This window comes from Nelusetta ayraudi, unplaced genomic scaffold (genome assembly GCF_046127955.1).
Source record: "Nelusetta ayraudi isolate G7.1 ecotype Tasmania unplaced genomic scaffold, CSIRO-AGI_Nayr_v1 ptg000194l, whole genome shotgun sequence".
Lineage (NCBI taxonomy): Eukaryota > Metazoa > Chordata > Actinopteri > Tetraodontiformes > Monacanthidae > Nelusetta > Nelusetta ayraudi.
The window spans coordinates 947,723-962,632 of NW_027466243.1; positions in this window are offsets into that span (position 1 = coordinate 947,723).

Consider the following 14,910-nt stretch of genomic DNA (forward strand, 5'->3'; position numbering starts at 1 on the left):
CAGACAACGTGAGGTCAAAAGAATTTTTGGCTCACCAACCACTCCGGCTTGACCCGCTTTCCATCAAACAAACATTTCGGCCATTTTTTTTTCTCGACCTAAAATAGCTGCGGGTCACCTTTCAAAATAAAATAACGGCTTCAGCATCAGAATCGGATGGTCTTGGTTCCCTTTCTTGAAGAACTTGGCAGTTGTCAGCCGGAAGGCATCTTGCACTGTACCCCTGACGACGCCATTAACTTCGTCCAGCAGTGCAACGTAGGGCTCTTTCATCAGACGTTGACTGATACATGACTGAACGAATGGCTCGCGGCTTAGCGCATCAGCGACAACGTTCTTAACGCCAGGGACATACTTCAGATCGAAATCGAATGCGGCAAGCTTAGCAACCCATCTTTGTTCACATGCGTCCAAACATGGCTTTGTTAAGATGTAGGACAATGGGCAATGACAATGACCAAACTTGTCACAAATGGCCCATTTTAACGCCAGGAATTCCAACCTGTGCGCTGGATAGTTAATTTGTGATCGGGACAGTGTCTTGCTGGTGAAAGCGACAGGTCGAGCAACAGTCTCACCTGGTGGCACTTGAGACAGGACTGCGCCAATGCCATCAAACGACGCATCAACAGCGAGAACGAAGGGCTCACTGAAGTTGGGGTGGGATAAGGTGACATTGCAAGCTAATTCATTCTTCAGGGTCTGGAACGATTCTTTGCATGCAGCAGTCCAGTCGCTCGCCATAAGCGCTGGTGGAGCAGATGATCGCTTTTTCACCTTCCTGCATCTCATGGCCTTATGCTGCACCTGCCTTCCAGAGAGGAGTCTGAACAAGGGTTTTGCTTTAGCAGAGCAGTCAGCTATGAAGTGCTGATAGTAGAAGATTAGGCCCAGGAAAGAATTAATCTTTCTCCAGGAAGGGGTCACACCATCACTCTCCATCAGGTCAGCCTCTCCCACATCCATGATGGCTTTCATCTTGTCAGGGTCCTTCATCACCCCGTCCCCACAAATGACATGTCCCAGGAACCTTACTGACCTCCGCAAGAGATGACACTTCTTGGGGGCCAGTTTGAGTTTGTGACTTTTCAGACGGGAGAACACCATCTCTAGACGCTCAAGCGCCTGCTGTTCAGTTGGGGCAAAGACCATCAGGTCATCAAGATAGCAGAGCAGACTAGTGAAGTTTTCATCCCCGAAGATTGACATCATCTTTCGCATGAATGTTGCAGGACTGTTGGACAGACCTTGTGGCATTCTGTTGTACTAGTGGAGGCCAAAAGGTGAAGAGAAAGCTGTGTATTTTTTTGTGCTCTTCATGGAGTGGCACATTGTAGAAGCCAGACGTCAAGTCCATGGTGGAGAAGAAGACATTTCCTCCAAGTGCAACCCACCGATCCTGGGGTGCCTTGGGCCAGGCCGTCGAGTCGGACCATGAACAGGACTGTTTGAAGCTGGGGAAGATCTTTGCAGGAGCACCTTCTCCAGCATGTTAATAAGGCGGTTCAGGGCATCAGGGTCAGTGGCCTGTGGCTGCAGTGGGCTCTGTTCTTCAGCAGGTGGTGCAGGTGGCGAGACAGCAGCAAGAGCATTCACTGACACCCTTTCTCTGGAAGTTCTGTTCACTGACATCATTTCAGAATGATATTCGTTCAGAATGTCTTGGACTTCACGAGCAGTCCACTTGTCTATCGTCTTCGACCTGAAGGTCATGGCGAGCTCAGTAGAAGGGCAGTTCTTTATGAACATTCGAGTCACCTCAGTGCTGGGGCTGTCCAGTGACTTTCCTTGCTCCTTCAGACGTTCAATGGCCAAGTCAACAGCGCGGTTCAGTCTAAGCCAGTAGTCAAAGGCATCCTCACCCTTCCCAGGAAGAGTGGTGTAAAAGTCTGCTAATGGGAGTGGTGAACACGGAACAGAATCAAAGTGCTTCCGCAAGAGACCATAAATGGCATCGGGGTTACAGGTGATGTTAATACCACTGTTCCTGGTCCCAAACCTGACAACATCCTTTGCTTTGCCACCAAGATGAACAAGGATCTCCTCCGCTTGTTCCTCAGGTTGCAGATTCCCCCTCTTAATGAAACTCCTCATGAGCTCCTCCCACTCCTGGACGGAAACAGAGTCTGAGTTGTCTCCTCTGAAGCAGGGGGGCTCCTTCAGCTTTCGATGAGGGACATATTGCAAATGGGACACGTCAAAAGCATTTGTGGCAGACACATTTGCATGGCTAGGTCGAGGGGTAGCACTATGTAAAGGGGAACTGGCTAGCATATCAGCATGGGCAGGTGAAGGGGCAGCACTTAGTAAAGGGGTAGTGACAGATGCAATGAGGTGAGAGATAATGTCCTGTGCCACCCGCTGGCTGACCTGTTGAATCAATGCATCACCCATCTGACCTACAATACTAGCAGCAATAACATCAGGGGTAGGTGCAGGGGAACACATGCTGTGCCTGTCCGGGACAGGGGAATGCATGCCCTGGCTAGCAAGGGCATGAGGGTTTGCATCTGAGTTGGGGGAGGGATAACACCAGTACTGAGCAAGGGGCGCCCAGGTGTACACTGATTACCCAACACTACACCACCCCCCTGAACAGGACTCTCAAACAGTAAACTTGAAGGATGCATAAAACCCCTCCCTCTGCCAGCACCAAAAGGAGTTACAAAAACATTACCCTGAGGATTACTCATCTTTCCAAAAAGTTAACAAAATACAATACCACAAAACAAAAGGATGAAACCACAAAAGGCCTAGACTGGAAACTGAAAAAAAAAAAAAAAAAAAAAATCAAATAAAAGTACATAAACCCTCTATCTGATGTCTAACACTGCACAAAAGCAACACATCTGACCGACTTCAGTGACCGCAGATGAACAGCAGCAGCAGAACAGTCCCCGGGTCGCTCTGCAGCATCGGTAGCACAACAAAAGAGTCTCGAGTCACGGCACCAATGTGACCTCTCCTATTCTGTCCTGCTTGCTGTATAATGAAGACTTGCAGAAGTCAGGTGTGGAGCAGCAGTTTATTCTCTGAAACAGAATGGGACACAACCATAACTTGCTCCGTGAAACTTGGTCACCTCCTGCTTCATGGGCTTCCTCTGTACTGAAGTAGTGATCGTATAGTTGTTGTTTCTACAATACAAATAATATTAAAAATAAAATACATTTTTCAACAAAATACAAAAAAATGACATTCGCAATTTCAATAATTCGCTCCCTAAAGCTCCATTTTTATACACTGTAACATTCTTCCAGTTACACACACATACCTGAAACAGAATGGGACACAACCATAACTTGCTCCGTGAAACTTGGTCACCTCCTGCAGAGACAACGTGCTCCGTATGAGAGCTGTGTGCTGCTAATGGACATGCTAGCATGCTAATCGTTTTTAATAGCAATTAAAAAAAAAACGAACTTTGCTAAAAAAATAAAAAATAAAAAATAAAAAATAAAAATTAAATGAAAGACACCAGCACACATTTAAACACTGAAACACAGTTAGATGAAGCATAGCTCAACTTATTGCATTAATTTCTGTCTCAGCAGGGAGGAGACCGTCTCACCTGCTTCATGGGCTTCCTCTGTACTGAGGATCGCCCAGAATGCAAAGCGCTAACTTCAAAATAAAATACAAAATAAAATAAAAATAAAATATAAAGAGCCATGGCTGTGCCCCAACCAAGTTTAACATGATTGAACACAATTTATTTTGTGTGTGTGTGAGAGAGAGAGAGTGGATGACGCCTTGCAGGTGCGGTCCTGGATGTCGGCTGCTGATTGGACGCGCCACAGCTGAGGAGGTGCAGTCGAGCCAGCCTGACTGTCATCCCTCCTCCGCTCCCAAGTCTGCAGTTAGTCACTTCTGAAATGGTGTTAGAGCACGCAGCCGTAGGTAGTGATGGCCGATGGAGGCTTTGTTGAAGCTTCGACACTTGTTTCAAAAAATGGTTCATTACTCGAGGCTTCAATGACACAGTGCTCGAGGAGGTCATCTAGTGCTCAATAAAATGAAGTGCAATAGAAACGTGTTCATTGTTTCATAGGTTGTTTGGGATTTGATTCGCCATGCATTCTTGTTGGACAACACTACATGGTTGTACGGTTCAATGCTGACACAATAAAATAAAAATGAAAAATAAAGACAATGTCTCTTTTTTGGCACGACTGATTGTAGTCGACTATAGCTCTATACTTAGCCTGACAGTTTGTGCAATGAATTATATTATATCCTAAAACAAGACTAAATAGCCCATAGTTTAAAAATATGTTTAATAGTAATTGTTCAGTGGGTGAGATGTCAAATGTGATCTATTTAAAATGTAGAATAGATGAGCTAAATAACACATATATAATACACGTTGATGGGAATTGAACCGTCGCCTCAGTCCTGTAAGTCCAAGATTGTCATAATGTACCACAAACCCAAATCACACTCCCTTTTTTCATCGAAGCTGTTTGAGTAGCGTTAGCACACCGTGATTCCTCATCAACTACAGGCCTACACTTCAAATAATTATGAGAAAAATCCAACGTAAAGAGAGCACTTCCATTAGGAAATAGTCAACATGAAATTTCGTCTTCTACTGACACCTGCTGGTCAAATTGAATAGTTGCAAATATTGTGAAGAAGTTGTCATCTAATTCTATTCCTAAACAATATGGCCATTCGAAGTGAAGTATTAAGACAATTAATCAGGTTTGTACTGCTTGATTAAACACATTCATCCCGTTCCAGTGCACTAAAACCCACTTCCCTTCAGGACCGTGTCAGCGAAGCGAAAACTTCCTTGAGTGACGCTGTTTCCCAGCATGCAATGCGAGCTAGTGATTCACAATACTATTTCATCACAAACATGGAGGTAAAAAATAAAAAGGGACGAAAAATGAAACTTCAGGAACACCAACCATTGCAATACAAGCAGAACAGGGCAGAAGTTTTATATTATGTACACCATAATACAGCCTTCTGGTGGACAAGCCATACTATTTAATCCGTGTCCTCCTATGGCACTTCCGTGGGTGGAAGCTCGTCGTAGAGGTCACGTGCTGGTTGCGCGTCACTCCACCGATCACCTCGGGGAAGGTCGTTGCCCTTGCAGGGTACCTGATTCAGGTGAGTATATGGAAAATATGGGTCAATGTGGTCAGTCGTAACAAGAGAAGCTTGCTGGCAAAAATAATGCACTACAAGTGGATGTGACACCTTTTTTTTGTTTTGTATGAGCATTTAAAAAAAACAACAACATAATAATAATATGGATTTTGACCATGTATGTTTTGGAGTTCATTGAAAGAGGTTAATATATATATGTATATATATATATATATATATATATATATATATATATATATATATATATATATATATATATATAAGTGCGTGTGTGTAACTTTAACTAACTTATCTATTTCTATCCATCTATCAAACTTACTATCTAGGGATCTATCTACTACTAACTCTCAAAAAACTAATGGACAACAAAGAGCAACAAAACCAACCTACTGCAATTTGTATATTTTAGTGTGTGTGTGTGTGTGTGTGTGTGTGGGGGGGGGGGGGGGGTTAAAATGAGCACAGTGATGGTTCCGCAGCATAAAGTGTATCTTCAGTCGTCAATTGTATGTGTGGGAGTCCCTCAGGTTCAGCCCAGCTGATTTAGTGTTCGGTGAGAGGACCCTCGCGTCTGTTAAGGGGTAAGTGGCTTTCCGATGTTAAACGAGTAGAGAATAATGTGTTAGATTACGTCATTTTTTTTTCCATGAACGCTTGCATCGTGCTTGTGAAACTGCTCACCAAACTCTTGTCGCCAGCCAGTCTAAAATGAAGCGGCAGTTTGACAAGAAAGCTGTGGCTCGAGTTTTTGAGACAGGCGGCCGAGTGTTGGTATTGTTGCCGTTACCCGGTTCCGGTTTGCAGGCTGGTTTTTCTGGTCCGTATGTCGTGGAGCGCAAACTTTCCGATACAGATTATGTAGTGCACACTCCTGATAGAAAACGATCGTCCCGCGTCTGCCACGTCAAAATGTTGAAAAGTTACGCCCGGTTCACACAGGACGCGGAAGCGCCGCGAAGCGAAGCGCCGCGAAGCGAAGCGCCGCGAAGTGAAGCGCTGCGAATCGCCAAACGCTTCCATTCAGCGCCCATGTTAATCAATCAGTGCGTTTACATGCAGAGCTTAATCGGACTAAGCAATCATTCGGTTTTCTCGTCCAATCGGAGTTCTCACCTTGGTCCCCGTATACATGCAGCTGAGAAATTCAAATTATTGACGGGTCCTCCTCCCAACACTAGGGTGTGGAGTGAGTCTTTTCAGCCGGTCAGCTGCTTTCGGTTGACATATTAAATCTATTATGATATGGAACGATAGTTCATAATGTACGTGTTACTTGCTTTGCAGATAAGGTGTACCCTATTTCTTGTGCTCCTGGTTATTTTAAAAGGCAGACAAGAACGTTGTTTGCTGTTGGAGGGCTACAACAACACTTCGATGCTACGCTTTGTGCCGTCGCTACGGACCCCAAACTCTCGTTCTTGTTGGATTCGGGTTCGGAGCAGACTGGTGGGAGAGTTTGTGTACAGGTTTTGCAAAGGAACGGTGTCTTCAGTTATACACACGCTCATTAAAGTGCCGACCGTGGAGGAAGCTGGTGCCGCTGCACGCCGTTTCCAGCAGAATAACAGCGAAATTACCCAAATAAAAACAAATCAGGAAAACATGTCTTTGCTGTGCTTTTATTTACAAAGTTAAAATTCTTCTAACTTACAAAAAATGTGAACGAAAAGGTAGAAATATAAATACGAAGGAATACGTATTTGTTAAGGGGTGCGCAAAGCCGGAGCCCTGCATTTGCTGCGCTACCTTTTTAAAAGGTCTCCGTTGCGCGTTATTTTAATATGTCCATCTCTTTTAGAAGAGAAAGCATCGCCCCGGTCTCATCCTCTCTCCAAATGTCAACATTCTTATTCGCGTTTGCCAGGTTGTTTCGCGCCGTCTGTTTTGTTAGATGACGTAGTTGTGTGGTCATGAGTTGCGAGAGCGAGGCGTGGCGCATGCGCACTCGCATTGTCCAGTTAATAGTCCGATTAAGGCGTATACATGGCAGAGAAATTCGAATTCCAATGGCATTATCTGGGTGTCTCAATCGGAGTTCTCCGATTCCAATCGGAGTTCTTAAACTCCAATCATAATCGGAGTAAGGTGTTTACATGCACGTGAGTTCTCCGATCATAATCGGACTAAGGCAATAATTCGATTTTCTCTCGTGCCATGTAAACGCACTGAATGTAGTGGTTCAGACCAGACGCGAACAGGCTCGTGCCATTCATTTCAATGGAAGCGGAAGCGCCGCGCCAACGAATTTCGCGAGCGAGGCTCCAACTGGTTCACACCAGACGCGAACAGCTCCGCGACGGTCGACAAGCGCTTCTGCTCAGCTGCACTCTTTTTTTCACTCCCACTTTTTCACTTCTTTTTTTTTTCTTTAAAAAAAAAAAAAAAAATTATCGACAGGTGCAAGAGAAAGGGAGGAACTTTCAAGATCGTTGAGTTTTTATTTTTTATTTTTTTAGTTCTGATGAAATAAATAGACCAATCATTTTATTACTTTGTCTGCTTTCCAAAGAGGTTATTAGTTAAAAAAATATGTGTGGCAGTGCTGTTATGGTCCATAGAGAGTTGCTTCAAAGAATTATCATTTATTATTCAGTGGCACATTGCTCACTTGTTTAATACACAAATAATAGTATATTATTATAATAATACTATTTTATTAATATAATAATAATAATAATAATAATAATAATAATAAAATAATAATAATAATAATAATAATAATAATAATAATAATAATAATCATTATTATTGATAAAATTTTGAAACAACAATCGTCAGTTGTTCTGTAAAAAATACATTCATTTCCATGTTGAATTTTGTACTGTTCGTGAGCGCGCACGTCTGTCAGTGACGATCTCCACACTGACACAACTGCGCATGCTCTATTATCCCATCAATGCGGAAGTCAAAAGGTTTTTGGGAGCCATGCGCTGGGTGAGCAACTTCATTGAAAGGAATGGGACGCCATCTTGGACTCTGGGGGCTTGCCGCACTGTCACGCAGGTTGTGACGTAGCGGGCCGGCGACGCCGACAGGTATGATGTGAATGATTGATAGCTACCATTTGTTCCCGTTAGCGAGAGGATTAAAAACAAACAGACACCATAATGGCATCAAAATGGACTTATCCCAGCGGTGCGGAAAAACGGAAGGAAAAGAAAACTGATCAAGAAAAACTTGCAAAGGGGAAAGGTAAGTTATTTGTTTGTGATCTGGGCTGGAGAGGTGGAGGTGAAACGCTGTTGTCCCCCCCCCCCAAGTTTGTTTATTTGTCCTGCTAGCCAGCTAGCTAGCGTCGGATAAATGTTAGCTGGCTGGCTAATATTTGTTCGTCATGAATCAGCGTTTTTGTTTGTTTTATGAAAGTTGACCATATCCTGTCAAGTTGGCCTATCCTGCCATGGGAATGACTGATTGACTCCACACCCGTTCATTCACATTCTAACAGGGAGGGAGGGAGGGAGGGCATGTTGTAGTTGTTGTTGTAGTCAGTCCCCTGTTATTGTTCAGTGGAAGTTGGCTCTCACATCTTTGACTCTTAATGTTATTTTAGCCTTAACTTGATGAATTTACTAAGCTTAGTTTGTATTTTGTAGGCCCTTCATTAGAAATGTGCTACTGTTTTATAATTCAAAGAAATATTTTATGGAAATACTTTATTTGGCATGGTGTTGACTATTTTAGACTATTGTGGTAGTGGGTCATTTATCTTAGTTTTATTACTTTAACTAGTACAGTGTGTAAAGTAATGCCAAAAACTCTTAAAAGTGACAGTTTTGTAATTGGGTAAAAGCTTTAAAGGGACACTGCAATCATAGTGTTTAATTTAAAAACAAATACATTTTTAATTTTCCTATATTACTGCAACATCACTGTAATAATAAAATAGGAAAATGTGCTTCTGATCTGTTTTGCTTGATGATCTAGTGAGCTTTCTCTCTGCAGGAGCAATTCTAAAATATGTTGGCGCTGCAGACATTGAGCCCGAGGGATCTCCCGAACATCCTGACCAGGAAGCTCCAGGACCAACATGTTCCTCAGAACCTCCTTCTGTCCAGGTGAATAATGTGTGTTATTCTTAGTAGCTAAGCTGATAAGTGTGGGACGAAACTAAGGCAATTAAGCATTATTTTAATTGTTGGTTTGCTTTTTAGTGTTGCACTTGTTGGTTTGTTGGATTTTCTTATTTAAAGTAAGCATTTTTTTTTTTTAATGAATACTCAATCTGTTGTATTTATTGACATATAGACGATTCTTTTCCTAGTATTATAGTGTTTGTTTGTTTTTAAATCACTTTAAATTGCCTGAGTTGCTCAACTGAAGATGTTTAATTTTACCTGTAGCCTGTTTTGCTCACGAGGTGTAATAGATTGTGGAATCTTAGTAGACCTTAGACTCACGCTGCTGAGAGTGGCAGCGATCAGCTCCGATGACCGTGGTGCTTGTAAATAAGGCAAATGCGCCATCTAGTGGGACGCAACATGTTTACTCGTGTTGGAGCAATGACAAGTACTACTAACAAAAAAAAAGATGCACAGGGTAAAAAACAATAATCATAAACTCAAGCCCAACAAAGATAACAGATGGGCATAACTGTACTTAGTAATGATTACTAGTACTACCAACATTTGTATATTTTACTTTCAACTCGAATTTGAACTATTCATCCCCTTTTTTCAGCAGCCATTAACACTAATAAATTAAATTAAATCAAAACAATAAATTAAAGCTGCAAGCAGCGTTTGCGGGACTGAGCCGCCGTGGCCGACGCGATGCCCGATGACCCCCGATGACGCCTGACCCCTGTCGACGCCCGCAATTGACCCCCGTCCTCTGCCGACGCCCGGCGACATCTGCTGAAAGAAGTCTATGCAAATGATGCAGATTTCTCACCTCCATTTTTTTTTTTTGGGAGGATGCTGTCAAATGCTTTGATGAGACAAACACGTAGGTATTTGAATGACGTCTGTAGCACTTTTCTAAAGGAAACTGCAGGCATTTGTGTGTTGACAAAGAGGGAGAAGAGGTCTAATCATCATATGCCTGTGTATGCAAATGATGCATATTTTTGACCTGCATTTTTTTTTAAGTGGCTGTCAAATGTAAAATATAGGTCTTGATGAGACAAACACGTGGATGTTTGAATGACGTCTGTAGCACTTTTGTAAAAGAAACTGCAGCCATTTACAGTATAGTGTGTGTGTGTGTGTGTGTGGAAGTAGGGATGTGCGATACCACTATTTTTCCTTTCGATACAATACCAGGTGATACCAAGGCTAGTGTCCCAATACCAATACAGATACCAATATGAAAATGATGACTTTTACAACGAAAACTTGTGAATGTTATTATAAAAAATGTATTTTATACCTATGTATAAGAATTAAACAAGCTGCCAAATATCAGACTTTGTTTTAATTTTAATCAGAGAAATGAAATCAACAGGTCAACTGAAAATCTGAGCAAATCTCTCTCAAAAAAGAGAAAATAAGAACAGCTGCTCTCAATTCAATATAATTCTTTTTGGACCAGACAGAGTGGTCTTCAGGTTAGAACTTGACAGAATATGTCTGTCATCTATGAAAAATGTAAATATTCTTGATGTAAAAGGAAGTCTTTTTATGGGAAGTATAACTCACATACCACCACAAATAGACTAAATAGCAACTGTTTTACTTGAAATGTGCCATTTAAGTAATTTAATTATTATGCTTTTCCAACTTAAAAGTGACACTGAATTGTGTTAAGATGATGGCAGGAATGTGAGTTAAATTAACAAATACATATTGTGCTGGGAGGAAACATTTTTATCTAACTAAATAAATAAAATATGTTTTAATGAAAAATTGACAAACATTCTGGTATTTTATGTAAATTTATCTTATCTATGTCTATATGCCTGTGATGGTGGGCACTGGGATGTATTTTCACTCCACCTGGATATTGCCTTTCTCTCTGCAGTGCTGGTTGGAAATTGCGCTAACGTTGACGGGGGGGGGGGGGGGGAAGCACGCTATCGCTGTCGCGCTACGCTAACGTGTCGGCAAAGTTAACGTGCCAAGTTTCGTTGCGGGGGGGGGGGACTGGACTCCAAGATGCTCCTGCTGATCACTGCTATGCTGGAGCTGGAGATGTGGCCTGTGATGTCTGCACTGGGAGGAAACTGAAGGCCCTCAAGTCCTGTCTGGTCTGTCGGGCCTCCTACTGTGACTCTCACCTCCAGCCTCATCGTGATGCTGCTCCCCTACAGAGACACAAGCTGGTGGAACCCAGCCAGCAGCTCCAGGAGAACATCTGCCCTCGTCATGATGAGGTGATGAAGATGTTCTGCCGCACTGATCAGAAGATCATCTGTGCTTTATGCTGTATGGATGAACATAAAGGTCATCAGACAGTGTCAGCAGCAGTACAGAGGCCTGGGAGGCAGAGAGAGCTGGAGGAGACCAGGCAGAAGATCCAGCAGAAGATCCAGCACACAGAGGAAGACCTGAAGGGGGTGGAGTCCATCAACGGCTCTGCTGATAAAGCAGTGAAGGACAGCGAGAAGATCCTCACCCAGATGATCCGTCTGCTGGAGAAAAGACGCTCTGAGGTGCAGCAGCAGGTCAGATCCACACAGGGGGCAGCAGTGAGTGGAGTCAAAGAGCTTGAGAAGAAGCTGGAGCAGGAGATGATGGAGCTGAAGAGGAGAGATGCTGAGCTGGAGAAGATCTCACACACACTGGACCACAGCCAGTTTCTCCACAGGTTCTCCTCACTGCCAGCCCTCAGTCCGTCTCCAGACTCCTCCAGCCTGGAGATCCGTCCTCTGAGATACTTTGAGGACGTGGCAGCAGCTGGACCAAGCTGAGAGATGAAATACAGCAAGTTCTGCATAGTGCACAAACGTCTGTTATTATCTGAGGAGAACAGAAAAGTGACATTCATGGAGGAAGTTCAGTCTTATTGTGATCATCCAGACAGATTCACTGACAAGAAGCAGGTCCTGAGTAGAGAAGGTCTGACTGGACGATGTTACTGGGAGGTTGAGTGGAGAAGGGGGAGGGACTTCTGTGGTTTATTTTAGGGGGTTGGTGTAGCAGTGGCCTACAGGAACATTGGCAGAGCAGGAAGTTGAAACGAAACGAGGAAATACGCCGAAGGCTAGACCGTCCCGAGTGGTTACCGGGGAGGCGGGGTTTGGTCCATCCTTCTAGGCTGGGAACTCTAAGAACGCTTCTTTCAGACGGAGGACACTCGGCCTCAAGGGTGCAGAACCTGAATTGAGACACAGCAAATGACAAATCCTGGAGTTTATATTGTTACCCAGGTGAATATTGGTTTCGTCACAACAACATGAGTACTCGTGTCTCAGGTCCTCGGTCCTCCAGAGTGCGAGTGTACCTGGACCACAGAGCAGGTCTTCTGTCCTTCTACAGCGTCTCTGGAACCATGGAGCTCCTCCACAGAGTCCAGACCTCCTTCACTCAGCCGCTACATGTTGGACTTTATGTTCCTTCAGGTTCTTCAGCTGAGTTGATGAAAGTGTGACTGAAGTCGTCAGAGAGACTCTGAGCTGAATTCTCACCTTTGATTCTTCTTCTGTCTTCACGTTTGTTACCCAGTGTCTCCGGCTGTCAATCACAGGGTGGGCGGGGCCTGGACGCCACTTCCTGTTGGTGCTCCTGGTGACTGTTGTCCACCTGCTGGATGTTTGTGCCACGTTCTTTCTCTTCCTCTGCAGCCCATTCATCCCGCAGATTAATAATGTGTCATTAGTCCACATGACAACTTTATTACTGTGGAAACACAGCTGAGGTCTGTTTCCACTCTGGACCTTTCCGCCCTGACCTTTGACCTTTCAACAACTCATCCATCTGATCAACCTTCTGACTGTTGATCCGTTTGTCAACAATCAGATGAATGCATGTAAATATTGTGAGAGAATTTTGTCTTTTGATTCTGCTTGTTGGCTCAATGTGACAACAGTCAATCAATAAGTCATGAAATATACCATCAGTCTATACTGCATAACAATGTCAAGTCAATGATCAAGTGTTGAATTGAAGCAATAAAGCAACAAGACAATCCAGATAAAGTCTCTGCTTGTTGGTAGATTTCTCTTCTGTCAAGATCTCCATGTATTCACCACAGACATTTAGAAAGTCAACACCATGAAGACAAGATCAAAGTTTCAAAAGCACATCAGTCAATGTGGGAAACAGCTGATATTTATCTGGCACACACACACACACACACACACACACACACACACACACACACACACACACACACACACACACACACACCACTATTTTACAGAACAAGTAGAGAACGGGTACTTTACTGACTCATAGTCTATTTACTTTATTGCATCTTAACCAATGTTCCCTCTAAGCTGCTTGCTTGCGCAATCGCGCACTACTTGCACATTCTCAGCGCACAAGGAAATCTATGTAGCACATAAAATAAAATTCAACAGAAACGTATTAATTAATAATTTTAGAGCTTTTATTAGGCGGCGCACCGCTGCGCCTTCAGAATGATGATTTTTTTTTTTTCTTCCAGCTGCACCGTATGAGTCCAAAAGGCAGAGAAAGTTTCCAGGCTTTCACAGCCAAGCGGTGAACGCACAACCATCACGCACACACAGCACCACCTGCCGATGAACGGGCACCCGCAACCAGGGTTCTTCCTCCGGCTGCGCTAATGTCCAAGCCCAGTGCACCCGCTTTAAACCCCACCACCACGCGCCAGAAGCTTTTTAAAACATTCAATGAATGCCCATTGCCCACCTCTGGGAATGCGAGCCGAAATGCGAAGAACTGCGGAGGACAGAGTTCTCAGCGTGGACACTGGGGTTGCCGGAGCGGCGGAGTGGAGACAAAGTCAAGTGCGTCCCGTCTAAGTTCATTACGGGACAGCTTTTTTAGTTGCCAAATACGGGACAATGGCGTATTTGAGCACGGAATCGACGCAAAGTCACAAACACAAAAACGAAAAACGCAAACGCAAAAAAACAAAACAAAAAAACAACACGCTGCAGGACAACATTCACTTCATCAGAGGAGCGATGCAAAGCAAGAAAACGCTGCATAACGCATTCCCTACACCGGAAGTAGAGTTGCTCCACGAGGAGCGCTCCCCTACAGCGAAGAACAGTCCCGACACTTCCAGTGAGAGTCGCCGCCTCCTACAGTTTCAACACCGGGACATCTTGCGGGGGGTGGAGGACCTCCACCTGAATGTGGGAGTGGGTGTGTTTCCACAAAATATGTGTCTTCATGGTATTTAGCTTTTTAATGAAAGGACTCTTAAAACACTGAAAAATAAATGCAATATAGCTATTTTATGACTTACTGTAAATGTACAGGTAGGAGACATTTCCTGCTTGGCATTGCTGCCTGTCGCACTTCTTTCGGTGCCCACGGGTCAGCTGCAGGGTCATCAACCATGAACTACCATTCATTGACGTTTCGCCCCTTGTGGCGGGACAGTGACAGGGACGTTTGCCTCGTTGATTCTGTGGTTGTTGATGGGGTGAGGTGTTCTTTCCCCAACTCCTGTCCTTGTTTCGTTCTTTCTTTTATACAGTCAGGCAATCTTTGTAGATACGCTACTTTTATTGTATGGCCGCAAGTTATAACAGTGCTCATCAGGTAAAACACCCGGAAGCCAACGTCATCAACTCGCACCAGATGTCTCTGCATATTGCATGGAACTTGGCTGCCATCTAGTGGTTAACTTTCGTAACATCTCCTTTAACATATGGAAAGAAAGCAATTGAAAATGGACAATAGTGACCGGATG